Source organism: Dendrobates tinctorius, unplaced genomic scaffold, assembly GCF_039654945.1.
Source record: "Dendrobates tinctorius isolate UK_male_01 unplaced genomic scaffold, ASM3965494v1 ptg000075l, whole genome shotgun sequence".
NCBI lineage: Eukaryota > Metazoa > Chordata > Amphibia > Anura > Dendrobatidae > Dendrobates > Dendrobates tinctorius.
The window spans coordinates 56,246,771-56,267,005 of NW_027361743.1; the positions used below are offsets into that span (position 1 = coordinate 56,246,771).

General features: G+C 40.4%; 2 long non-coding RNA genes across 2 annotated transcripts in view; one reads left to right on the forward strand and one right to left on the reverse strand.

Moving 5' to 3' along the window:
• The window catches only part of LOC141096587 (uncharacterized), a 226,893-nt gene extending 224,287 nt beyond the window's left edge, over window positions 1–2,606 (reverse strand). Inside the window, exon 1 of the long non-coding RNA XR_012233716.1 lies at window positions 2,509–2,606. This is a non-coding gene — a long non-coding RNA (uncharacterized lncRNA). The remainder of the gene's footprint in view (window positions 1–2,508) is intronic.
• LOC141096588 (uncharacterized) overlaps window positions 2,052–20,235 on the forward strand; it is a 29,136-nt gene continuing 10,952 nt past the window's right edge. Inside the window, exons 1-2 of the long non-coding RNA XR_012233717.1 lie at window positions 2,052–2,089; window positions 17,361–17,465. This is a non-coding gene — a long non-coding RNA (uncharacterized lncRNA). The remainder of the gene's footprint in view (window positions 2,090–17,360; window positions 17,466–20,235) is intronic.

Genomic DNA, 20,235 nt, shown 5'->3' on the forward strand with positions numbered 1-20,235 from the left:
TACAAGTCTATGGATTTCATCCGTGTGCTGCACGTGTTGAACATTGCAAAGTATACGCCCCTTGAGAAAGGTACTGCTACCAAAACGCACGTTGGGGTGGGCGCTGACCAAGAGATCTATCCACTGTACTTTAAGGTATTGCATTATTCTATGTTGATTATTGCTGTAAAGGGATTGGTATTCCCTTTGTGGATGGTGCATATTCCTATGTAGTTATATTGTTTACATCCTGTGATATACGCAAGCTTGGATGCTGGTACTACCATTTTACCATCTTTAGCTCTATATGCCTCTGTGTATTATATATTTAATAAAGATATGGTATTTTAAATGGACTATATGACCATCCTCTACTCCTGCATATAAAAGTAGAGAAGTGAAAAATACCGACGACACCATGATGGTAAAAGATGGCCATGCAGATGCACAACAATGATGACATGGTACTATTTTTTTCTTTCCCCACACGTGTTTAAATATGGACGTGTCTTATTCCAAGGAGACACTTAGAAAAATCTATCAGTACTGAGGGGCTCTGCTGCCAAAGGATGTGCAATAAACCCATTTATTCTGGTACCAGATATAATTAATGGAGATTATGGTGGAGGCCATTATACAATTTATTTATTATGCTTTGCTTATATAGCGCTATGATATTCCACAACACTTTACATAGAAAGTGTTAGTACATTAACCCCCATGGCCTAGTGATCAAATGAAAAAACAGACTTAAAAAAAACACGTGCCCAAATATGCCATCACCATACTGTTTTAGATGGATTATCTCACATCTACATCAATGTTGTTATCATTAGTAAAAAAGAAAAAAAAAAAAAAAAAAAAAAAAAAAAGTAAAGAGGAAAGACAACCCTAGGTGAGACTATGCACAACTCTTACTGTAAGGGGTAAATGTGGAGCGTTGGCATGCAGGATTCTCCGAGTACCTCTCCTTTCCACACACAAATAAACCAATCTGCTTCTTCAGAAAAAAATAAACCCCAGTGAGTAATGAGTAAGCCCGAGACAAGAACTAGATTACAATCCCCATGTGGGCCAGTGACCGACTCGCGGGAGAATACAGTCCGAGGGTCATTCACTATGATACCTACAGAAAGTGGAGCATTGCTCAAAACCATCAAAGTAGCAATTGGCCAGAGAGCAGCAGGGCTCCATCATCTCAGGGCTCCATGTGTGTAAAGAAGTTAGATTTATGAGATTTTATCTTATGTCGCTACAAGTCCTGATAACCGCCCAACGAAAAATATGTCTCAGCCTGTAATTTTTCATTGCATCCATCAAATGAGAAAATCTAACGGCAGCGAGTGTCACAGAATTCTGGGAGCATATAACCCACTTTTATTTTAGAACGGTGCGATATTCACCAGATTTACACACCGATGTCGGAGATCCATCGCCATCAGGCAGGCGCCTTACCGATAGATTGGTGCCAGTGACAGTACACCCCAGGGTTAGTGCAGGACATCAGCGGGTCAGCTGTCAAGGCAAATCATTACTTTACTTGCTGCACTCCCCATTAATGAGACTGGGCGGCCAACGTGTCAGGTGTCGCCGCTTGGTAGAGTTTTGAAAGTTAAAACCTGGCTGTAACCAGTGATTGCTCCGAGCCGCCCAGAACATACAACATATATAGGAACAGGTCCGTCACCCCAAAATATTAAGGCCCCGGGTGAAGTTTCAGGGCAGACACTGACACAAGTGTGTAATAAAGGAGTAATAGCTGGGAAATATGGCTAAAGCGGGTATGACCACGGTCTGGGCAAACATTATATATTAGATGGAGGGGCCAGGTATCCATCCTCCTCCTCTGTGGAGACATCATGGCTGCGGTCCGACATGGAGGAGTTGTGGCCAGTTCCCCTCTCAGGGACCATTGTCCCCCAGGCTGTCACTTCTGGCTCTCACATACAGGGACGGGGGCGCTGAGATGAGGGCAGGCAGCGCTGCCTCCGCTGTTGTCAAGGAGGCGATGACGTCACCCCCGCTTAATTTAGCCCGTTGTCAGCCGCCGGCGACTTTCCCCCTCTGGCAGAGCGAGCTGTCAATCACGTGACGTCACAATACGCCTGCCGTAAGTGTAAACAGAAGCCGCTGCCCGAGTGTGCTGCCCGCTGCTGCCGCGCCCGCTCACCTCCGGGCTCCGCTGCCCGTCACCGGCCGCCTCCGGACCCGCTCAGCCCACGAGCATTAATCCAGAGCGGACTATTCATTGAGAAGCGCTGGGGAGGTGACGTCATGGCCCCAGTAGCAGCGGCTCCACCAATGGGGTTACGAGCTTGGAGGGGGGGGGGGGGGAGACAAGTGGATATTAACACCTCCGCCGCCGGCCCGCGACCCATCTGCTACACGGAGGTGACGGCTGCAACGGCACCGGAGCCCTCTCGTGCACTGCACGGTGCAGCACACGATAACATGTACACAGCCCCCCGCCGTAACAATGCGGCGTCCGCTCCAAGTGTCACAGGCAAGAGGCGGCGGAATGACACTTACCGGGAACGCCGGCTGTGAGGCTCCGTGCCGGCCGCTCTTCGGCCCCGCACACTGGGGAAAGCTTCTAGGAAGTTGTCTTTGTTCCACTATTTATACATTGCGTCAACATTGCGAAGAGAAGGGGCGTGGCCACAACACAACACGCGGCCCCGCCTCCGCCCGCCGAGGATCACACGAGTCACGTGCCCGGGTATCTCCAGCCCCGCCCACTCCCCCGCCCCAATGTCACCCGTAGTAGTAGAGCCGTGCGGGACGAGCGAGCCTGTGCCGGGGGTCCGGACGCGCGGGCTGAGGCTGCGGGAGCGTCCTCATAGTGCCGCCATTCATTGTGATGATACCTGAGGCGTTACTGCTGCCATGTCCCGGGCTCGCTGCGCTGTGCTGCTTGTGCTCTCCACCTTCAGTAGTTAAAGGGCTTGTCCACAAGATTGATCTGTGGGGGTCTGACTGCTGGGACCTGCGCCGATCAGAAGGGGGCAGCTTTTTTTATACTTCTATGGCTCCATTAATCCCACAGACATCATCATTAGTGGGGCTCACAATCACTGTCTTGGAAACCCACGCAAACACGGGGAGAACAAACAAACTCCTTGCAGATGTTGTCCTTGGTGGGATTAGGACCCAGGACCCCTGTGACGCTGCTGCCCCAATTTAGGGGCGGACATATTGGGGCAAGCTGTGAGCCCAGGAGGTGAGGGGACCCATTTACACCTCCAAAACAGGTGGGATGGGGCTGCAAATGCTCTAGGGTTCTTCCCCAGGGGTCTCTCCTGCGTGTGTCCCCCAGTGCCCCATTTCAGCAGTGTGTGTGTGCGCCCCCTGCTCCATTCTTTCCCGATCAGGCGGCACTGCACTTAGTTTTTTCCAGCAGTCCCATAGACAATGATTACAGTCAGGCTTCTAACCTTCCAATTTGTAATGGATAAAGTGCCCCAATCTGGTGATCGGCGCAGATCCCAGCAGTCAGACTTCTGCCAATCAGTAAATTATCAATTATTCCTTGTTGGTAACTTGTAACCGGACAACTGTTTTAAAGTGATTTTTCCTCATCACACTCAAAATTGTAAAGTGCTTGGAATATCGATACACTTTTCATTTACATATTATTAAAAATCCTCTCTGGTATTAGAAACAAAATCGATTTTTAATATTCTTGTTTATGGCTCGTTGCCTAGGTTACCAGCCACTGCTGCAGTGTATAAGTGGATGGCAAAGCTGCCTTGTATAGCAGCACCAGAGAACGCACAGTTCTGGCCACTGGTCTGAGCTGTCAATCATTTAGGAGCTGGAAGGCAGAGGAATGGTTTATTTAACCTCCTAAATGCGAATCTGTTCCCAGATTTTTGCTAGCCTATCTGAGAGTAGTATAATGTAAGGCACAGAGACCCTAATTCGGGTTTTGTGTCACTTACTGGGCTGCTTGCTGTCGTTTTGATAAAATCCCTGTTTTTCTCTGCTGTAGAGCTAGCAGTTCTCTGAATGCTGAGCTCTGTATAACCCTGCCCCCCACACCGCTGATTGGCAGCTTTCTGCAGACACTGTGCATAGGCAAAAAGCTGCTAAGCAGTAGTGGGAGGCTGAGGTATACAGAGTCAATGAATATGGAAGACGACATGGCAGCAGGTTTCCTAGTCCTTTAGCATTAGTCTCCTGTTCATAAAAGTAATTTTAACAAAACTATAGCAAGTAGCCCAGTAAGGGACACATCGCTGGAATCAGAGTCTCTGCTCCTATATTATGCTGCTCTCAGATTAGGTGGAAAAAAACTTGATCACAGATTCCCTTTAAACAGGACCTGCAGCCCCTCTTGTTATATCTGTTTTAGCAAATTCTTGTATTTCCCTTCTCTTATCAATTCTTGACCATTATTTCTAAGAATTTTGCATTGTATCATTCCTTTTTTATTTTCCTTGAAGGTTATAACTATATTAACACCTGGGTGTTACCATTTCTGCTTGTGAATCAATTGGGTCCTTAAACAAGACTGATTAGACAGTTTCAGAATGTGCAGGGATCCACTGCCATCAGATTACACCCAGTTATTAACTTACTTATTTTCCAGGGGTCCGAGAGGTAAGGTGGCCGCTGTTACCTCCAAAGCAGGTGGACATGTGACTATGACGAGCTATTGGACTGCAAAGGGCACATACACTGTCCTTGCACTGGGGCCCTATTCATTTTTGCTCCAGCAGCAGAGAGTTATAGTAATCATTAAACTTGAATGCATAAGAGATGTATTACTAGGAAATCTGATACTTTTTAAAATGAGAAAATTGATTTCAAGAAAAAAAAACTCAATATCATATTTTTCAAAACTTTTATGAATGAAAAATTGCTCTATGTAATCATGACTTAGTAGTGTTCTAGGTAGTCCAGATCAAGTAGTACTCTACATAATAGTACTAGTAATGTTCTAAGCAGTCCTAATCAAGTAGTACTCTACATAATAGTACCAGTAGTGTTCTAGGCAGTCCTAATCAAGTAGTACTCTACATAATAGTACCAGTAGTGTTCTAGGCAGCCCTGATCTACAGTGGGGAAAAAAAGTATTTAGTTAGCCACCAATTGTGTACCTTCTCCCACTTAAAAAGATGAGAGAGGTCTGTAATTGACATCATAGGTAGACCACAACTATGAGAGTCAAAATGAGAAAACAAATCCAGAAAATTTTGCAAATTATGGTGGAAAATAAGTATTTGGTCACCTAAAAACATGCAAGATTTCTGGCTCTCACAGACATGTAACTTCTTCTTTAAGAGGCTCTTCTGTCCTCCACTCATTACCTGTAGTAATGGCACCTGTTTGAGCTTGTTATCAGTATAAAAGACACCTGTCCACAACCTCAAACAGTCACACTCCAAACTCCACTATGGTGCAGACCACAGAGCTGTTGAAGGACACCAGAAACAAAATTGTAGCCCTGCACGAGGCTGGGAAGTCTGAATCTGCAATAGGCAAGCAGCTTGGTGTGATGAAATCAACTGTCGGAGCAATAATTAGAAAATGGAAGACATACAAGACCACTAATAATCTCCCTCGATCTGGGACTCCATGCAAGATCTCACCCCGTGGGGTCAAAATGATCACAAGAACGGTGACCAAAAATCCCAGAACCATACGGGGTGACCTAGGGAATGACCTGCATAGAGCTGGGATCATTGTAACAAAGGCTACCATCAGTAACACACTACGCCGCCAGAGACTCAGATTCTGCACTGCCAGACGTGTCACCCCCCTGCTTAAGCCAGTATATGTCCGGGCCCATCTGAAGTTTGCTAGAGAGCATTTGGATTATCCAGAAGAGTATTGGGAGAATGTCATATGGTCTGATGAAACCAAAGTAGAACTGTTTGGTAGAAACACAACTCGTCGTGTTTGGAGGAGACAGAATGCTGAGTTGCATCTAAAGAACACCATACCTACTGTGAAGCATGGGAGGTGACAATATCATTCTTTGGGGCTGTTTGTCTACAAAAGGTCCAGGACAACTAATCCATGTATATGAAAGAATGAATGGGGCCATGTATCATGAGATTTTGAGTGCAATCCTTCCATCAGCAAGGGCATTGAAGATGAAACATGGATGAGTCTTTCCGCAAGATAATGATCCCTAGCACACCACCAGGGCAACGAATGAGTGGCTTCATAAGAAGCATATGAAGGTCCTGGAGTGGCCTAGCCAGTCTCCAGATCTCAACACCATAGAAAACCTTTGGAGGGATTTGAAAGTCTGTGTTGCCCAGCGACAGGCCCAAAACATCACTGCTCTAGAGGAGATCTGCATGGAGGAATGGGCCAACATACCACCAACAGTGTGTGCCAACCTTGTGAAGACTTACAGAAAACGTTTGACCTCTGTCATTGTCAACAAAGGATATATAACAAAATATTGAGATAAACTTTTGTTAATGACCAAATACTTATTTTCCACCATAATTTGCAAAATAAATCTTGCCAAATCAGACAAGGTGAGTTTTCTGGATTGGTTTTCTCATGTTGACTCTCATAGTTGTGGTCTACTTATGAAGTCAATTACAGGCTTCTTTCATCTTTTTAAGTGGGAGAACTTGGACAATTGGTGGCTGACTAAATACTTTTTTCCCCACTGTAATAGTACTCTACATAATAGTACTAGTAGTGCACTATGCAGTTCTGATAAAGTAGTACTCTACATAATAGTACTAGTAGTCCTCTAGGCAGTCCTGATCTTGTAGTACTCTACATAATAGTACTAGTGGTGTTCAAGGTAGTCCTGATCTAATAGTACTTTACATAATAGTGCTAATAGTGTTCTAGGCAATCCTGGTCTAATAGTACTCTAGATAGTAGAACCAGTAGTGCTCTAGGAAGTTAACTGGTTGTGCTCTAGATATCCATGAGCTAGTAGTGCTCTAGGCATTAATATACTAGCAGTACTCTAGACAGTAGTACTAGTGGTGCTTTAGATAGTCCTGACATCTCTGGACAGTCATAAACATATAAATCCTATAGGTAGAAACTTGTAGCCCTCTAGTTAGTCATGAATTAGTAGTTTTCTACACTGTACTGACCTAGTAGCACTCTAGGCATTCGTAAGCTGGATTTGTACTTGACTGAAGGTTCATCTGAGAGACGGTCATGAGCCACATCCAGCTCTGAGAGATGGTTGTGAGCCACATCCTGCTCTGAGAGACGGTCGTGAGCCACATCCAGCTCTGAGAGACGGTTGTAAGCCACATCCAGCTCTGAGAGACGGTCGTGAGCCACATCCAGCTCTGAGAGAGATTGTCGTGAGTCACATCCCTCTCCTGCCCTACTCACAGTAGTGACCCCAAGAGCTCCCATTACCAGTATAATGACAGTCAAAGCTTTTCCATGGAAATCACACCAAGGCAATATTCCAAGCTCCAGGGTTTCCTATCTTACCCACATTCAGATCTGCTCTTCTGTGCAGGGCTACACACAAAAGTCACCATCTACAGATCTACTCTTTATGCTGTTTGCTACACCTGGTGCTAATACGCCAAGCTGTCAGAAAGTGGTGATCCACACATCATGGGCCTACGAGCCACATATGGTTCTCGAGCTACAGGTTGGGGACCCCTGCACTAAACAGTCATGAAGTAGTACTTTAAGTAGTTAGGAACCTGTAGCGCTATAGATGGGAACTAGTAGCACTTGAAGCAATCCTGAACAGGTAGTGCTCTAGACTGTGAAACTAGAAATACTATAGGGAGTCAGGAGCCAAAGTGAGTTCTAGATAGTCATGAACAGGTAGTGTTCTAGACAGTAGCGCTATTAGTGTTCTGGATAGTCATGAAGTAGTAGTGCTAAAGGTATTCAGGACTGATAGTGCTCTAGCTAGTCATAAATTGGTAGTTGTCTAGGTAGTCATGAACTAGTAATGTTCTAGGTAGTCCTGAACTAGTAATGCTCTAGGCAATCATGAACTAGTAATGCTCTAGGCAGTGGTCATGAACAAGCAATGCTTTAGGCAGTCATGAACTAGTTATGCTCTAGGCAGTCATGAACTAGTCATGTTCTAGGCAGTCATGAACTAGTAGTGTTCTAGGTAGTCCTGAACTAGTAATGCTCTGGGTAGTCCTGAACTAGTAATGCTCTAGGCTGTCATGAACTAGTAATGCTCTAGGATGTCATGAACTAGTAATGCTCTGGGTAGTCCTGAACTAGTAATGCTCTAGGCTGTCATGAACTAGTAATGCTCTAGGCTGTCATGAACTAGTAATGCTCTGGGTAGTCATGAACTAGTAATGCTCTAGGCAGTCATGAACTAGTAATGCTCTGGGCAGTCATGAACTAGTAGTGCTCTAGGTAGCATCACAACCCCCCAAAAAATTAGGCAAGATTTTGCATCACACTGTAGTCCTAAGATTTAAAAAAAACCTGTTTGGGTGACCAAATGCCCCACCAAACACACACTAGAGAGCTGGTGGGAAATACTTTAGAAGAATAGTGCTCCTTCATAGTCAAAATAATACATTTTTGGAATATTTTTAAGGATATGTCAACTTCCCAGACACCGGTATGTGTGACATTAAAATTATACAAGTTTTTATTTATTTGATTAAATTCCTAATCTCTGTATAACAAATAGTTTATTGTTTCATATAAAGTTTGTGTTTACGTTGTTTAAATCTCTGCTTGCTCTCAAGGAATGTAAATAATCATGCAGACATTCAGAGACTGAAAACCTGTACAGGGTTAATCATTATTTGTGAATACAGCTTTATCCAGTGTACACTATTCTGTAAGTTTAGTAACCTGGACTCCAAGCTAATATGTGTTACCTTATACAGATTTATGTAATTTCGTATCAACAAAATTTTTTCTATATTCTCTGACAACAAGGAGAAACCTTAAAGTTGAAGAGTAACTTAGACTCAGTAAGGCCACGTTCACACGGTCAGTATTTGGTCAGTATTTTACATCAGTATTTGTAAGCCAAAACCAGGAGTGGAACAATCAGAGGAAAAATATAATAGAAACACGTCACCACTTCTGTATTTCTCACCCACTCCTAGTTTTGACTTACAAATACAGAAGGATTAAAGTCACCAAATACTCACTGTGTGCATGTGGCAGAATACAGCAGAATTATATTTTTGGGGACTGTATTCAGAATTCTGTGTAGAAATTAGTTTTAATATGTCTTATTTAAGCTACTTCTTTAAGGCTATGTTCACACGTTCAAATTTACTTCTGCAGATTTTATTCTGCAACATTGATGCAATGCATAATGTCTAATCTGCTGGGAACACCTGCAGTGTGTGGATGACATTTGGTAAAGTATCATCAACTTGACTGCTACTTTAATAAGCTACTAGCTGAAGAGCCCGGAGTTGCCCGGGCATAGTAACTAACTGTAGGTCCCGCTCTCTCCCTTAACAGCCCCGCTCTCCACCCACCATCATGCTCTCTCCTTCCGCAGCCCCACTCTCCACCCGCCATCCCTCTCTCTCCCGCTGCAGCCCCGCTCTCCATGTGCTGTCCCGTTCTATCCCTCCGCAGCCCCGCTCTCCCTCCACAGCCCCGCTCTCCATGCACCATCCCGCTCTATCCCTCCGCAGCCCCGCTCTACAGTTCCACTCTACCTCCACAGCCCCGCTCTCTCCCTCCACAGCCCCTCTCTCCACGCGCCGTCCCACTCTATCCCTCCACAGCCCCGCTCTCCATCCGTGTCCCATGTCCCTCTCTCTCGCAGCTCTGCTCTCCCCTCCCCTCGCGCGCCACACTTTCCCTCTGCAACCCTGCTCTCCAGCTGCCAGTGGGTGGGGCTATGTGGGGTGGGCGGGGCTTGATACATACACACACATGCATACACTCAGCTTTATATATATATATTACACCCATAGTTTGGCTGTAACTTTCTGTCATAAGTAAAGAAGAGATCCATCACAAATTAAAAACAATTCTTTATTGATAATAATTAAAAGCAATAAAAATAACAGAGTGCCTCATGTAGGAGACGCTGCTGTATCCTGACAAGGATAACAATATTATTTTACTGTTGGTATAGAGCAAAGTGATTTATCAAAAATAGGGTGCTATATAGACAGAGTTAAGCGACTCACCCATAAGATTAATCACAAAAATAACAAATAATGTATATCCTATGTATCTTATCAGCTCGAATGTGCACATGTAATAATAATTGGCAATGGAATATGCTAGACTAAAAAGAAATGTGATATATAAATCAAGCAGAAAATACTGACACACTCAATCCTATCCTAGGTTTTCATTGGGTAGACATAACAATCCCATATCTAGAGCACAAAATATATAATATCAACAAATGTAACCATATAGAATCATAAAATCGTAGAGTTGGAAGGGACCTCCTGGGCCATCTGGTCCAACCCCCTGCTCAAAGCAGGATTCGCTAAATCATCCCAGTCAGATGTCTGTCCAGCCTCTGTTTGAAGACTTCCATTGAAGGAGAACTCACCACTTCTCGTGGCAGCCTGTTCCACTCATTGATCACTCTAACTGTCAAAAAGTTTTTTCTAATATCTAACCAAATAAAGAATGGTAGGGATCATAATAGATGTCCTGAATACTGGAATGGATTAAACATGTCTCAGCAAGTGTATGATGGTGAGGTATAAAGAAAAAAATTTACACTGTCGCATTTGTGTGCTGTCCATGATTTTCATGGATACATAGACTTCTACGGTAATTTTGATCTGTGACTTGAATCTAAAGCTATAGACTATGATGGGCACACAGATATAACTTGTATGTAAAAATCATAAGTCTGATTGAGGCCGTAAGTTGATTTTACATCTGCTTTGCAATTTTTATTTTCCTCTTCCATAATATGAGAAAATGTAAAATGATGGAGTGTGGATCCATCACACGACAGACACCAATGGAGCCCTATGAACCCCCATTGACTTACAAGGAGGTTTGTTGGGTTCCATCTTGGTGTCCCAACATATTAATAGAAAGAATAATGTAACATGCTTTTTAATATATTTTTTCTTGTGAAAGATAACAAAATCTGTGACAGAGGCTCTTGGCATATTTGCAGCTGACTGCAGCATTTTTTACTGACAGGTACTATTTATTTCTTGCTGGGAAAATTCCATACATTTTCAGATGTAGCATAAAACTGCAGTTGGGTAATTGTTACATGTATTTAAACAGCTGATAAGTTGTGTAGAAGTAACTATGAGAGAAATGGAGCATTATTCATGGTTAAGCGGGTTGTTGGGCCTAAGGCCGGGGTCACACTGGGGAGGAATACGGTCGAGTGAGAGGCGCTAAAAGCACGCATGAGACACGGACCAATGATTCTCTATGGGGTCCCTCGCACCAGCCGTATATTTCTCATCCGTATTCTACGGTCCGTGCCAATCGCAGCATGCTGCCGTAGTACACCAATGCAAGTCTATGGGTGCGCAAAAAATACGGATTACTCACGGACCACACATGTGACTTGCGAGAAATACGCACCCGGTGTCTTTTAGCAAAGCCGGCAATTCAGTGCACTATACAGTAAACTCACACTGACAGGTTTAATAAAGAAAGAATAGATATATACACATAGAATACATACATATATATATATATCTATATATATGCATTCTATGTGTCTATATCTATTCTTTGCTTTCTGTTATAAAACCTGTCATAGGGCTCCATTATCTGTCCATTTTGCAAGCCTGCGAGAAAATTTCGCCATACGGATGCCATACGGATGCTTACATGCGCAAAATACGCGACCACACCTTGCTTACGGATGACATACGGAGCACTGTTTAGGGGCCATTCATCCGTATTACGCATGTAAAATACTGACCGTATTTTGCGTCGGTTAGTGTGACCCCGGCCTTAGACTACAAGTCTGCAGTCACTCTGAGCGCGTGACTGCAAGTATGTAATTTGCATACATGCAGTCACATGTCGACTAGACGTGTGAGGCCTCTCTCAATGCAAGTGTATAGAGCAAGACTGGAAACGTCTGGTTGGAATGTGGCAGGAAGTGTGCAAATCACGTAGTGCGCTCCCAGCGCTGGCACCAAAAAATCCTGATAGCACAATGCAAGGGTTCCACATGTCTGCAGTCACATAGAGTGACTGCAGACTTGTAACCTAAGACTGGTCAACCACCTGTAAGTATATTCTAGGTATTTTAATAATATAGTTATATATCATCAGACTTCAGGTATTACTTACACTGTGGGATTTGGAAATAACACATTACCTGGAGGGATTGGTGCCACCTTCACATTGTTTCTTGTAACTCCAGGTGATAATAATGACAATAAGATGAACGTCTGGTGCTTTGTTGCTCTTTACTTGTTTGCAGGCATAGACAGTAGTGATGAGCGAGTACACTCGTTCCTCGGGTTATCCTGAGCACGCTTGGGTGTCCTCCGAGTATTTTGATGTGCTCGGAGATTTAGTTTATGTCGACGCAGCTGCATGATTTGCGGCTGCTGGACAGGATGAATACATGTGGGAATTGCCTGTTTGTTAGGGAATCCCCACTTGTATTCAGGCAGTCTAGCAGCCGCAAATCATGCAGCTGCGTCGACATAAACTAAATCTCCGAGCACTTCCAAATACTCTGAGAACACCCAAGCATGCTCAGGAAACCCCGAGCAACGAGTATACTCGCTCATCACTAGCGCTGAGGATTACATCTAAAGCCAGCCATGTATGGGCTCACAATAGCGTCGCTTCTTGAAATGCTTTCACACATATTTTGTGACAAACATAAAGGGATGCATACATTGATGGATCCGGATCCCCTTACCTTCTATTGGGAGAAAACTGTTGCAAAAATGCTTTATATTATTGCAAAGTAGGTTCATGTTATTTGAATAATATCAGAAAAACGAGAATGATAATATAGGTGTATGGATGGTCAGTTTCAATAATCACAATTATTATTCTCTTTTTATTGTTTGCTAGTTCAGGCCATTTACACAAAGTGAGCAATGATAGCAGTGACTGGTATCATTATGTTCAATCAATGTGTACATGGGCTTTAGGGGCGCTGTCAATAAACTCTACATGGACGCAATAGTGTAAAACAATCCATTAGTGATGTACTTATCTCATCAGGTCTTGCCCCTTCTCCCTCCACCCCTTCCTGCTGATGCCTTGTTAATAATCCAGTTCAAAGACAGGTCATCCATTCTGAAGTCACAGAACCGCCAAAGGATATGATAGAACTTTACATTATGTCAGTGTACATTGTGCTAGTGTTTGCTGAACATGTGTCAAGTGAAACTACAGTATATGTCAGCTACATGTTAAAACAAGATAAACATGGCATAATAAAGTGGACCTGTCAACAGATTTCACAAAACAAAGTTGCATACATTATTATAGAAATCTCTAATATCCTTGATAATGCCGGTGTACTTACTGTAAAAAGCCATGTCAGAATAGCTTTAAAATTCTGATATTAAAATGCTCAGTTTAATAGCAGGCATGACTACTTTGCAAAAGGATTATGCTGCTATTCTGACAGGGATTTTCAAATAAGTACAACAGCCTCCCCAGGGCTTTGGGATTTATTTAATAATATATACAGATAGAATTGGAAAATGTGATGACAGATGCAATATAAAGTGATCTGCTACAATATTTACACAGACTTCAACTCACAGTCCTATGTAGAATAAACGATTTCCATAGGACTACACATATGCTCTGATAATAAACTTGCAGATCGAAATAAAAAAAAATAAAATACTTAGGCTGTGTGCACACACCGCTTTTTTTTTAGCATTTTTTTAGCGGATTTTCCAATAAATCCGCTATAAAAACACTAAAAATAAGCTTCCCATTCATTTCTATGTATTTTGCAATTTTTGTGCATATTGATGCATTTTTTACCGTGAAAAAACCGCTTTGCGGTAAAAAGCGCAGCATGCTCATTAATTTCGTGGATTTTTCCGCATTTCTGGTTAGATCTATGTGTCATGAACCGCGCGGAAAAAAATGCATAAAACCGCGCGGTTTTGGAGCAAAAAATGTGCGGAAAACGCGCAGAAAAACCCCGCGGTTTCTGGGAAGGTTTTTAAGCAGAAATTTTCTGCTATGTGTGCACATAGCCTTAGTGTTGGGAGACTGAAACAATACAGAGTGTTGTAAGGCTATGTGCACACGTAGATTTAGGTCCTGCGGATTTTTCCGCACAGATTTGGAAAAATACGCAGGTAAATTCTCAGCTCAAAAGACCTGCGGTTTACCTGCGGATTAGCCTGCGGTTTAGCCCTGCAGTCTCACACCTCTAGAATGGTGAAGGAGTGAAACCGCAGCGGAATCCGCACAAAGAATTGACATGCTGCGGATTGTAACCCGCAGCAAATCTGCGCATGTGCACAGCGTTTTTCAGTTTACCAGTGAAAACAATGGTACTGTACAATGCAGCAGAAACTGCTGCGGACCCGCAGAGTCTGAAGCGCTGCGCATCCGCAGCAGAATCCGCACTGTGTGCACATAGCCTAAGAGTGTTAGTCTGCTTATAGTAAAGCTATTGTCACCAAAGAAGAGTCTACAGTAGAAACCTTCTGGCTGCTGCTGCACTGAGCTGAGCTTTCACCACACTTTGGTCAATCACAATGACTCCATTAGGTGAAGCTCTGTAGTAACTCCATCATTATCTCAATGGCAGAACTTTACAAGCACAATACACACCTGGACATTTATACAGTCTCTTTGATGTTTTCATTCACCATTTCCTTCCCTTTCCTTTTTTTTGTTAACCTCTTGTTTTTTTTTATATTTCTATTTCCTTGTCTCTTCCTATCCTTGTCATTGTTGATACCAAGGTTATTACCAGATTTCATCTAAAACGTGATACTTTCTATTTCTCTCTGCTACAGACGGTTTTCTTTTCTTTTGCTTTCTTTTTTTCCCCCATTATATTCCCTTTCACAAATTGTCTCTCATTCACTTCAATTTCTTCCATTACTTAAATAGCTGCTCTGTAATGCTGTTACTCATTCTGTTATCCATTCTTCTTTATTTCACACACCATTATAGAGTGTCATTGCCTCTTAGTCATCCTCTCATTAGGATCCTCATGGTATCTTCATGGCTGGATCACATCTTCTCACTCATTCCTTCTGACATTCTATCATTCTTATTCATTCTTGCCTTTCTTGTTAATTCTCACCCATCCCTTTTCTCTCCTTGTCTTTTATTGTCACTCCTCTCCTTTTTTTCTTTCTGTCCATCAGTTTTCCACACTCCTCTCAGGGTATGTGCACACTTTGCGGTTTCTGCTGCGTTTCTGCAGCGTTTTTGGCTCTGCAGAAACGCAGCAGATTCTGCTGCGTTGTACAGTACCTTTATTTCCTATGGAAATTTAAAAAAGCTGTGCACATGCTGCGTTTTTTCCGCGCGGTTTTGCTGCAGTTTTCAAAACGCAGCATGTCAATTGTTTGGTGCAGAAACGCTGCAGTTTTACACCTCATCCATTATGAGGTGTAAAACCGCAGGGCAAAACCGCAGAAAAAAACGCAGATAAACCGCAGAAAAACCGCAGCACTTTGTCCTGCGGATTTCCTGCGGTTTTCTCTACAAAGTTCACAGAGACAAAAAACTATGTGTGCACATACCCTCATTCCTTTCAGTTTTCTGCCATCCTCCTCTCCTGTTCTCACACTCTCCTTATATTAGGCTGTCCTCCTTCCTCCCTTACCCCCCTTCACTGTCCCTCCTTCTCTCTCCTCCTTTTTCTTTCCCCTTCTATCATTCACGTTCTCCTGTATTCATCTCTCTTTCATCCCTTACTATTCGCTCCACTTGGCACAGAACATCATAAACAGAATACAATCAGAATGTGTAAATAAAACATCAAAACAAAAGAAGAGAGGAAACATTGCACACAAGTGATACATAGTCTCATCATTATGTTTCTACCATGTATCAAAGCTTTGAGAACAATGTGCAGTGTTCACCAGAATAGATTTATTTACTGCAGCTCAATACCTCTATATTGCAGATTATCTAAGGCTTGCTCTTGTCTTTATAACCTTACATAACATGCACCAGGGGTGAGTAATATCCTTACACATCTATAAGCTTCTAAGCAGGGATAGTGCAGAATCCACAGACGTCTCATCATGAGCATGGCTGCATTTATTGGGGTATAAAACAGGGTCATCATCTCCTACATTATAATATATATATGTGTGTATATATATATATATATATTTATATCACCAGCCTCAGCCACCTATAGTCTAATGCCACAGACATCTCATCATGAGCATGGCTGCATTTATTGGGGGTATAAAACAGGGTCATCATCTCTCCTACATTATAATATATATATATATGTGTGTGCATATATATATATATATATATATATTTATTTATATCACCAGCCTCAGCCACCTATAGTCCAATGCCACAGACATGAGTGTGATAGAAATGTGTAATGTGGCTGCAGGCAGAATGTGACACTTGTATTGTCAGGCTGCAGCTCTCAGTCATCTGCATTGGAGAGTAATGGACTATTCATGACTGGCAGCACAATAATGCTTCTCACATGTATAAATGCTCATATTGTCTAAAGACTTGGCAAGGGAATGTCAGCCATACTCTGGGGAATCTAGTGTCCCATGCTATGAAGAACAAATCCATGCATGCATCACTTATTATAACCCCTGTGAATGTTATTATTATAATAATACTAATAAATATTTTACTAACAATACTATTATTATCATTAATAATAATAATAATAATAATCTCTATAAAATGTTTAGCTTCTACTTTTAATAATAATAATAATAATAATCTCTATAAAATGTTTAGCTTCTACTACTACTACTACTAATAATAATAATCTATATAAAATGTTTAGCTTCTACTTTTAATAATAATACTAATACTACTAATAATACTCTATATAAAATGTTTAGCTTCTACTTTTAATAATACTAATACTACTAATAATAATCTATATAAAATGTTTAGCTTCTAATAATAATAATAATAATAATAATAATAATAATAATAATAATCTATATAAAATGTTTAGCTTCCATTCTTATTTTTCTTCCTTTTTTTGCTAGCTCTGGGTTATTATACTAGTTCTAAAATGAACCTGGTAATGAAGGCAACCCTCTCAGGGCAGTCCCCACTACAGCTGCACCTTATCCATGATGAGTCACAGAGACTCAATTCATCCACTAAGTTCTGAAATGAGTCAGTGCAATAGTCTGATGCAGTTTTGTATCATATCCATCAGATGAGTTCATGCCCAGATCCCAGTGCCCAGAAATCTGTGGAGGATCTGAGCTGTGGATTGGGATGGAGCAGAATACATGATCATCACCACTGCTGGTTTCACAGCTTTTTTCCCTTCTTTACTGCAGGGATCGCTTGCATTTTCCAGGGAAGGAGGAGAAAAGAAAGGTTTGCTGTCTTCTGCCAAGTCCTCAGCACAGCAAGCAAGCACTGAAGGAAGAAGCAATGTGGAGGTAATGAGAATCTGGGCTAACAGGATCCAATTCTACAGATGTAAAATATATATACACCACATTATACAGTATATACTGTCTTTGTGTTACTATGTATGTATCCAGAATGACATGACCAGGATTACAGTGACAGGTATACAATCTTCAGGATCCCAAAAGTATATAGAAGCACCTGTAAAATAAAAAAAAAGTATTTTTTTCCCACTCTATAAAGCAGGTAGAGAAGTGGATAAAGCAGATGTCAGCTAATCATTCAGCACAGCTCACTCTGTTGCTTGTCTAAAGGTTTCAATAGTATCATACTTCTCAATAGATCATTAGAGAATTCATTGATTATTAAAAAGTTCTAATTTTTTTTTTTACAAGAATATTCATTGAAATTTCAGAGGAAAACTGCCAAGGTTAAGGATAAAAAAAAATAAAAATAAATTAATAGTAATCAATATGGCACAACATTTTACAAGGATCCACTGTGGGTTACTCTCATAATTAGGTGATTCTATTTGTTATATGTATTCTGATAATTAAATAATGCTGACATGCATTAAATGGAAGAAACGCAGAGACTTGAGTAGAATTCCAACTTGTTTAATGCTGATTTACATGTGTTATTTATCTATTCACTGTTTGTTAACATTTATTTGGCAATCCATCAATAATTTGTTACTTAAAATTAACATATGTAATATATAATATAACCTGTGTAATTGGCAGAAAGTAAATGGAATGCCACTAATTATTATACTTCAGCATATTACAAGTCTTATATACTAGTATAATATATACCAAGCTTTTTATATTATCATTATTATTAATTTATTTTTTCCCCCCTTATATTAAAGAATCAGCATTAGCCTTAGTTATATACTTATTTGTCATTAAATAGATAGTTCCTAAATCTATCTAATAAATTTAGATATCTTAAATAACTTATTTTTTTTTTAAATGGCTCCTAATATTCTTGCTAATGTTAATAATTGAAATAATATTAATTTGTTCTTTAAAAGCACCGACGGTATTTATTCCAACATTTTATATCAGACGTCATTTATTAGAATTATTTATTCCGACATTTGATATCAGACGTCATTTATTAGAATTATTTATTCCGACATTTGATATCAGACGTCATTTATTAGAATTATTTATTCCAACATTTTATTTCAGACATCATTTATTAGAATTATTTATTCCAACATTTGATATCAGACGTCATTTATTAGAATCAGATTTAATTTTTTTTTTACCAAGGATAATTTATTTGGTAAAATTTCTGAAGAAGATCACAATGAATGAGAGATAATGACGTGATATTGGAGACGATTTCATTTTATTCTGTAATGCCTGACTTTTTTTTTTTCTTTCGTAAATTATAGCACGAAGTAAAGACGTTGGTTAGTGATCACATTTCTATTGTCTGTTGTCCATTATCTGATATATTTGTTGCTTACTCATACTGAAGGTGAAGTAATTTGCCTTTACATTGATTTTTTTTGCGTTCAGGGCTTTTAATACTCTTTGTGTTTAAAGTGGCAATGACAAGACAAGACAAAGTGATCAGACATCCCAACCAAAACCTTTGTACTGGCTGAAAAGGAATTCATGTCTATTGTGCAGATAACAAGCACATGGATTCTTGCTACATTTTAGCCATTTTGTACTTATTCAGATGCATTTAGTTTTTTTTTTTGTATAGAATTTTAACATCATGTTCAATCATTTTTTTTTTTTTCCAAAACTGTTTCATTCCAAATATGCAGTTTATTGTTTCACTTGATAAAATCAGTTTTATTAACATATAAATGTACGGTATAATATTGATAATATGACTGTTCAAAATAAAACTAATCAACAGTAAGGAAATACAATAAAGTAATTTAATCCTATCAATACAATAATATGGATTATTCGGATATCATTCGGAAGTTTTTTTTTTTTGTTTTTTTTCTTAAATATTGCCGTTATCAAATATATTAAAGGAAAGAGGAGTGTTTTACAATTTCGAAGCACAAATTGGGAATTTTTGTTGCATAATTATTTGTGTTATCCAAGACTAAAATTAAACTGGATAGTTATAGAATATGTTTTATGAACTATATGAAAGAAAAAAATAAGTGTATATACACTGCTCAAAAAAAATAAAGGGAACACTTAAACAACACAATGTAACTCCAAGTCAATCACACTTCACGGGATATTAATTGTAATTTGCAATAATCATTTTTATGTTTTATTGCTCTCAATGCATTACCTGTGTAATGAGCAAAGATTTGCAACTGGAATTTGTCATTCAGTGATCTCTAGGATGTGTTCCCTTTATTTTTTTGAGCAGTATATATATACACTGCATTTTCTCTGTATTTGTAGTTTTTAGGTTTAACACAGGATGAATATTTGTTTCATGTACATAGACATAAATTATGAGGTTCTAAGTAATTTATTAGAAAATAACTAATAATCTAATAACAGCTCAGAACGTGATCAACAGAATAAAGGATAAAGATTTTTCTAATATATTTATTTACATTGCAATGCGATAGTTTTTCAAGGCAAAAAGGGAAACGATTTGTAACGACTTATTTCAAAGGTTTAATTTCTATGTCCCTATATTAATGACATGAATATCTTCTCATGAATTCTTTTCCAACGCTGTGTCAGTACTTATCCTACAGCCTGTTTGTATATGGCTGAATTCACACAAGTGTAAAAAAAAAACAAAAAAACGACGATTTTTCACCTGCAGTCGTCATCGCGCAACCTGTACGGAATC